Here is a 6346-nt window from a genome sequence, read left to right as displayed (position 1 = left end):
AATTGATAATTACAGAAAGTTTTAATAATAAGCATTAAAATTAAAAATCCGTATTTACAGAAATTCGTCATCCAAACACTGTTCTTAAAAGCACTTAAATATATCAATCATCTATAGGCCAGTGTGACGGTGTCTATTTCGTGACGTAAGAAATGTTTTCTCCAGATATTACAATCTTCTTCTTCGGCATGTGTGTATCTGAAAAAAGATAGTTTAAAATCCTGTTTAAATAGTGTCATGAAATAGTTATCACAACTTTCAAAAAGTCTTTACACAAGCATTTTTTAAGCGTATACATATATACAATTTTTTTTTCTAACGCAAATTTCAAAATTATCTTATATCATTAGGATAAAGATGTCATTTATAAACAACCATTTACACGGGATTTAAATGAAATGATTAATCTTTGACGGATGATAAGTTATATGTTTTTGTTATAAAACTTTTACGAATATATTATTTCACACTTATAAAAGGAAAAATTAGGAAAAAGTGCTGACATAATCTTATGATCGTTTTACGTTTATATTAGTATCGTTAATAGGAGTCAATTCGTTTGAAAAAAATGGTTTAAAATGTACAGATATTTGCTACTCAGCTTGCTATTCCAATTCATTTCCCTAATGTAAAATTTAAAAAAAAATATATGGTAAGAAAAACGCAAAAAAGTGAGACAACTTGTGAGGCTCGAACTTGTGATAAAATTTAATGTGTATGACATTCGAATCAATGACTTTACTAACTTTGCCATCAAGACATTTCAAATTCTGTTTCTTATCTTACATTATATTCGCTTTTGAAAACCCTGTTTTACTTATTCAGACAAAGGTTGTTATGCACAAAAGAAAATGTAAAGTCACTCTCACATTATCAAAGCGGCGTACTTATCGCTTACGCACGTAATAACTAAAAAAATACTATCATTAACATATATAAAAGTGATTAAACTGTGAAGAAATACATATTTTTTTGATACAGTAATATGTTTAAGAAAAGAAAACTAATTTAATAAAATAAAGTCGCATGCACAGTGCATCTATATCAAACAATTGTGTGTGTTGGAGTTGTATATATTTTATATATTTGACTTTTGCATATTAAAAGCAATGATGTTTTAGCATTTTCAAATGCGCTGCAAAATGCTTATATGCCTTAATTGACATCATTTTATGACATCATTCCGCCAACAAGATATAAAAGAGAACCAATGTATTTATAACTAACCACATTTATTCATGTCAAAATACATGCGTGTAATCAAAGGAAATTTGACTTTTCCTTGAGAAAGATTAAAACACATGATATCAGTACAGATCGGAATATATGAGGCTGTGTAACTCTTCTTTACAGACAGTACGTCCGTGTAATTGTCTTATTTTATTCACAAAATACAACAATGTATATACGTGAACTTACATCTATATTACTTGCTACCATACTTTGCTTCATCTATAACTGCTGTTAAGAGGGCACAGCTGCATTTCTGGAAGATTTAAACACGCTGTATACACTGTCCTGAAAAAATCATAATATAACTTCATCATAAACTGATAAAGAGCACATTGAAAATATTTCATAAGTGATCACATGTGCGAAAGTGTTAATACTGTAGGAACGTGTTCACTTTTATGCGCATGTGTAGTTATGTATGTTTGTGTGTTCGTGCGTGCGTGCGTGTGTTACCATATCGCTTTATGTGTAAAGTAAAACGGAACTTTGACAGAAAACAAGCTGCAAAAATGAATGAATTGAGAAACAAAAAGCCAAAAGAATTTTGGAGGATGTTTCGTCAAAGTAAATCAACCGTGTCTGATGAAAACATAGATTTGGATGATTTTTATAATCATTTTAAGAACTTAGCATCTGAATTTTCTGTTGCGGAAGATGACGAAATTGAAAATTTTTTACATATTTTTGATGAAAATGCAAATTTTAACTCTACTTTTGAGGAGCTTGATGTACCTTTTACGACTGATGAAATAAGAAAAGCTATCAAAAAACTAGGAACAAATAAAGCTAGCTCCTTTGACCACATTATGTACGAGTATTTTAAAGAAGGTATAGATATTTTAGACAAACCTTTAGAAATATTGTTCAATTATATTTTAGATACGGGTTGTTTTCCCGAATCATGGTCACAGGGAGTTGTTATATACCTGTTTTTAAAAAAAGGTGATTCTAGTGAACCTACTAATTATAGAGGTATAACATTAATCAGCTGTTTTGCAAAAATTATTTACTGTTGTTATTAATGAGCGTTTAAAAAAGTGGGCTGATATTAATGATATACTCACTGATGCACAATTTGGTTTTAAATGTAACTATAGCACAGTAGACGCTATATTTCTCCTTCATGCTTTTATAGAACGACAATTAAAACAAAAAAAGAAATTATATTGCTGTTTTGTTGATCTTATGAAATGCTTTGATTCTATTTACAGAAATGCCTTATGGGTAAAATTGATAAAATATGGTGTAAATGGACGCTTATTTTGTGTAATCAGGTCTCTGTATGAAGATGTTAAATTATGTGTAAGTCATATGGATTCCTTGTCTGATTTTTTTCAAATGTGATGTTGGATTATTGCAAGGGGCGATAATTTTCTCCGATACTTTTCTCATTATTCGTAAATGATATTGAGTTGTTTTTACAAAAAGATGATAGTTCTTTGTTTGACATTAGAGCAACTTTCTATATACCTACTACTTTTTGCCGACGATGCAGTCATTTTCTCAGAGACGGCGCATGGGCTTCAAACTTCATTACATAATTTAAAAGACTATTGTAATAAATGGCAATTAAAAGTAAATGTTAATAAAACGAAGGTTCTTGTATTTAAAAAAGGTGGAATGGCCAATGTAAATGAACATATTTTATTACGACGGGGAAGAATTGGAATTTGTTTCAAGTTTTAATTACTTAGGTATTGTGTTATCTAGTGGTGGATCTTTTAAGACAGCAACAAAAACATTAGCTGATAAAGCTCTTAAAGCTATGGGCTCATTATTTAGTATTACAAAATGCATTGAAGTTCCTGTAAATATTATGTTAAATTTATTCGATTCATATGTTGCATCTATATTGAATTATTCTTAGTTGTGAAGTATGGGGGTTTGAAAAAGCGGAAAATATTGAACGAATACATAGAAAATTCATTGAAATGGATACTCCAATGTTAAAAAAAGTCTACTGCTAATTCTGCATTATATGGTGAATTGGGTAGATATCCATTATATGTAGTTAGACAAGTTAGAATTGTTAAATATTTCCTAAAGTTGTATGTTGAAAAGGATTATAACTGTATTTTATCAAGCACAATGAACACTTTAAGATATGAAGCTGAAAATTGTAACTTTGTGAAACTGGGCATCTAAAGTCCGAGATTTACTACAAAACACTGGTTTTCACGAAGTATGGATGTATCCTTCTTCGGTAATATTAATATGTTTGTTCCTATTTTTCGTACTAGAATTATTGACATGTATATAAATAATTGGAGACAAGATATTTGTTCAAAGTCATCTTTGTTTTTATTTAAAGAATTAAAGCCAGATTTTGAAAGGTCCGAATATATAAATAAAATGAAATGTCGTAGTTTAAGAAATATTTTAGCTAAAATACGTTTATCTTCACATGACCTACATATTGAAACTGGTAGACATAGAAATATAGATAGAAACGATAGAAAATGTACACTGTGCCAATGTAATGATATTGAAGACGAATACCATTTTATTTTAATATGTCCAATGTATGCTTTACTTAGAAATCAGTATATTCCTAGGTATTATCATAGACACCCGAGTATGCTCAAACTCACACAATTGTTGAATTCTACAAATGTAAAGGTCTTAAACAAATTGGCTCTGTTTTGCAGAAATGCTTTTAAATTAAGAACAAATGAATTAAATTCTTTGTTATGATCTGATGAAATATGTAAAGTTGTTTGCATGTTTATAACATGATATTTACATTATTACTATGTGCATGTAAAATTTGTTGTATGCAACGATGAACTGTAAATGTTCAAGTTAGATTCAAATAAAATTTCTGTTCTGTTCTGTTCTGTGAAATATAAGTCAAAATATGGAATGTCGAAAAAAATTGTGATGTACAAAGGCTCTATACAGTTAATTTATGTATAACGAAATATTAAATAACTGTTTCCTCAAACAGGCGCGTGTTTGTGACTGACCCATGCGATATCACCTTATCTTAAAAACTAAAGAAAATGTTTTAATTATAATAAGAAAAAAATATTTAAATTTTAATTATTTGTCCAATAAAAAATCCAATATAAATGTTGAAAACTCAGTTCATGTATATACAATTTAAAATCTGTGCTATCCTGAACAACGTAGATAAATAACCAAGAATGTCGAATGAAAAAAGAGTTGTCTGTCCTGAATTGCGAGTAAACTCGATCTTGCTAATTACTAATTATGCTAAAACAATACAAACAAAACCGTTTTAACACTTCTGGTTCGTTGCTATATTTTATATGCACGAGTTTTAAAATTCTTACACCGACACTGTTGCTTCGTATCAATGTAAATATAAGCATATCTTTTGACATCAAGGGTATTTATCTGTCATTCTTTGTATTAATGTAAATAAAAAATTCTGACAAATATTTTCTTTTTTTATTCATCTAAAGGTATGATGATATAAATGAAAAAAGAAATATTTATTTGCTATTTTTGTTTCAGATTTGTATTAATTTATATATAGTTAATATAAATAAGAAATATATATATATAAAAATAAAAACTGTGAATATAAAACAAGTTTTCTGCTCGTTGAATTCTCAAGACTGAGAAAGACGATTTTATCTATAAATTTATAAACATATTTTTTAAAAGTACTAAGCAATTTTCTTTTAAAATATGTTAATCTGTTAAATCTCATAATTTTTGTTATTATATTGAATAGATAAAAAAATAACCTATTTTTCGGCTATCTATTTCATAAAGTACTATTAAAACGTGTGTCTTTTCAATTTGCTTGATTGCGCATTGACTCGCACCCCTGATTATAAGTGATAATTGAGATCGCTCAAGATTATTATAAAGTCCAATCAGTTGACCAATCAAGCATACATAGGTCGTGTCACACACACTGATTAATCCTTTTGTACTACCATGTCCAGGGGCTGTAATACCTTGACATCTTCGATGTTTAAATGTCGTAATTTTTAACGTGGTGTCTTTTTTACCCTTAAGGGAAGTTATGATTAACGTATTTTAGAAATAACCTTTTCTTTTTTTGTTTTTGCATTTTTCAAACAAATTATTTATTAAAAAAGGTACAGTTTAGAAATCAAAATCAAACTCGTAACCTCAGAGTCTAAATTTGGGGATATTATCCTGCTTTAATTATCTAATCCGGCGGCCATATTGAATAGCGAAACAGATTAAAAAGTGTTAAAGTTTTCTAAAAACAAATCAGTTTAACCCTGAAATAAGCTGTTGTTCACAAAATGCAACTATTCTATTGATCGCATATTGATATTACAACGATAAAAAATAACTTTTAAAACCTACCTTGTTTTGCAATATTCTGAATTTTATTAACCATCCATTTCCAATCGCGTTTTTTCTTTTTTCATTTCGCCCGCGCTATTTCTGATTGGTTGATAGGATTCACGTGATACAAAACCAACGCTTTAAACTCATTGGCTGCTTTGAAAACGCGTGATATGCCTAGATACCGTTTGTACAATAAAGCATTTAGCATTAATAATGCCACGGATATAAGGTCCGTGATAATGAGGAAGAAACCATAGTAAGTCAAAATAATGCAATATTAAATAGGAAAATTTGCATACATGTATAACATAAGCATTGATACTTTTTCATAGGCAAAACTTTTAATTCTAATGCTTAATCAGTTATTTTTTTTATAATAATAATAATAATAATAATAATAATAATAATAATGATAATAATAATAGTAAAATTTATCATATATTTTAGTTAGAAAACTATAATTAAATAAATGTATGTGTGTTTTAATAATAATAAGGAATAACTTATCAAGAGAATTTTATATTTTTTATATTTTTTTTCTTTTTGAGTTGAATTGCCAAAATTCTAAAATATTAAATTGCTTTAATAAAGGATTGATAATTAATAGTAAAAATTATCATATATTTTAGTTTGACAACTGTAATTAAGTAAATGTATGTGTATTGAAAGCTCAGTACTTATATTAAAAATAACTTTTTATTCATTATTTGCTCTAATGGAATAACTGTTCTGTTTGGGACTTAATTCATTTTATGTCCCAGTTTCTATTATGCAGCAGACACGTTATTTCATTCAAATAGGCTTTAAAGCCAAT

At 28.1% G+C, this 6346-nt stretch overlaps 1 long non-coding RNA gene across 1 annotated transcript; it reads right to left on the bottom strand.

The window, feature by feature from the left end:
• Positions 1 to 6: 6 nt before the first annotated feature.
• Positions 7 to 5715, bottom strand: LOC132730156 (uncharacterized). Its single transcript, XR_009625722.1, has 3 exons — positions 5548 to 5715; positions 1420 to 1518; positions 7 to 198 (listed from the first exon to the last, which is right to left on the bottom strand). It is a non-coding gene; the product is annotated as an uncharacterized LOC132730156 (long non-coding RNA).
• Positions 5716 to 6346: the final 631 nt, after the last annotated feature.

Source organism: Ruditapes philippinarum, unplaced genomic scaffold (genome assembly GCF_026571515.1).
Source record: "Ruditapes philippinarum isolate M1 unplaced genomic scaffold, ASM2657151v2 ctg2503_1_1_1_1, whole genome shotgun sequence".
NCBI classification, from domain to species: domain Eukaryota; kingdom Metazoa; phylum Mollusca; class Bivalvia; order Venerida; family Veneridae; genus Ruditapes; species Ruditapes philippinarum.
The sequence above is the reverse complement of the archived record's forward strand: the minus strand, read 5'-3'. Positions and strand labels throughout refer to the sequence as shown.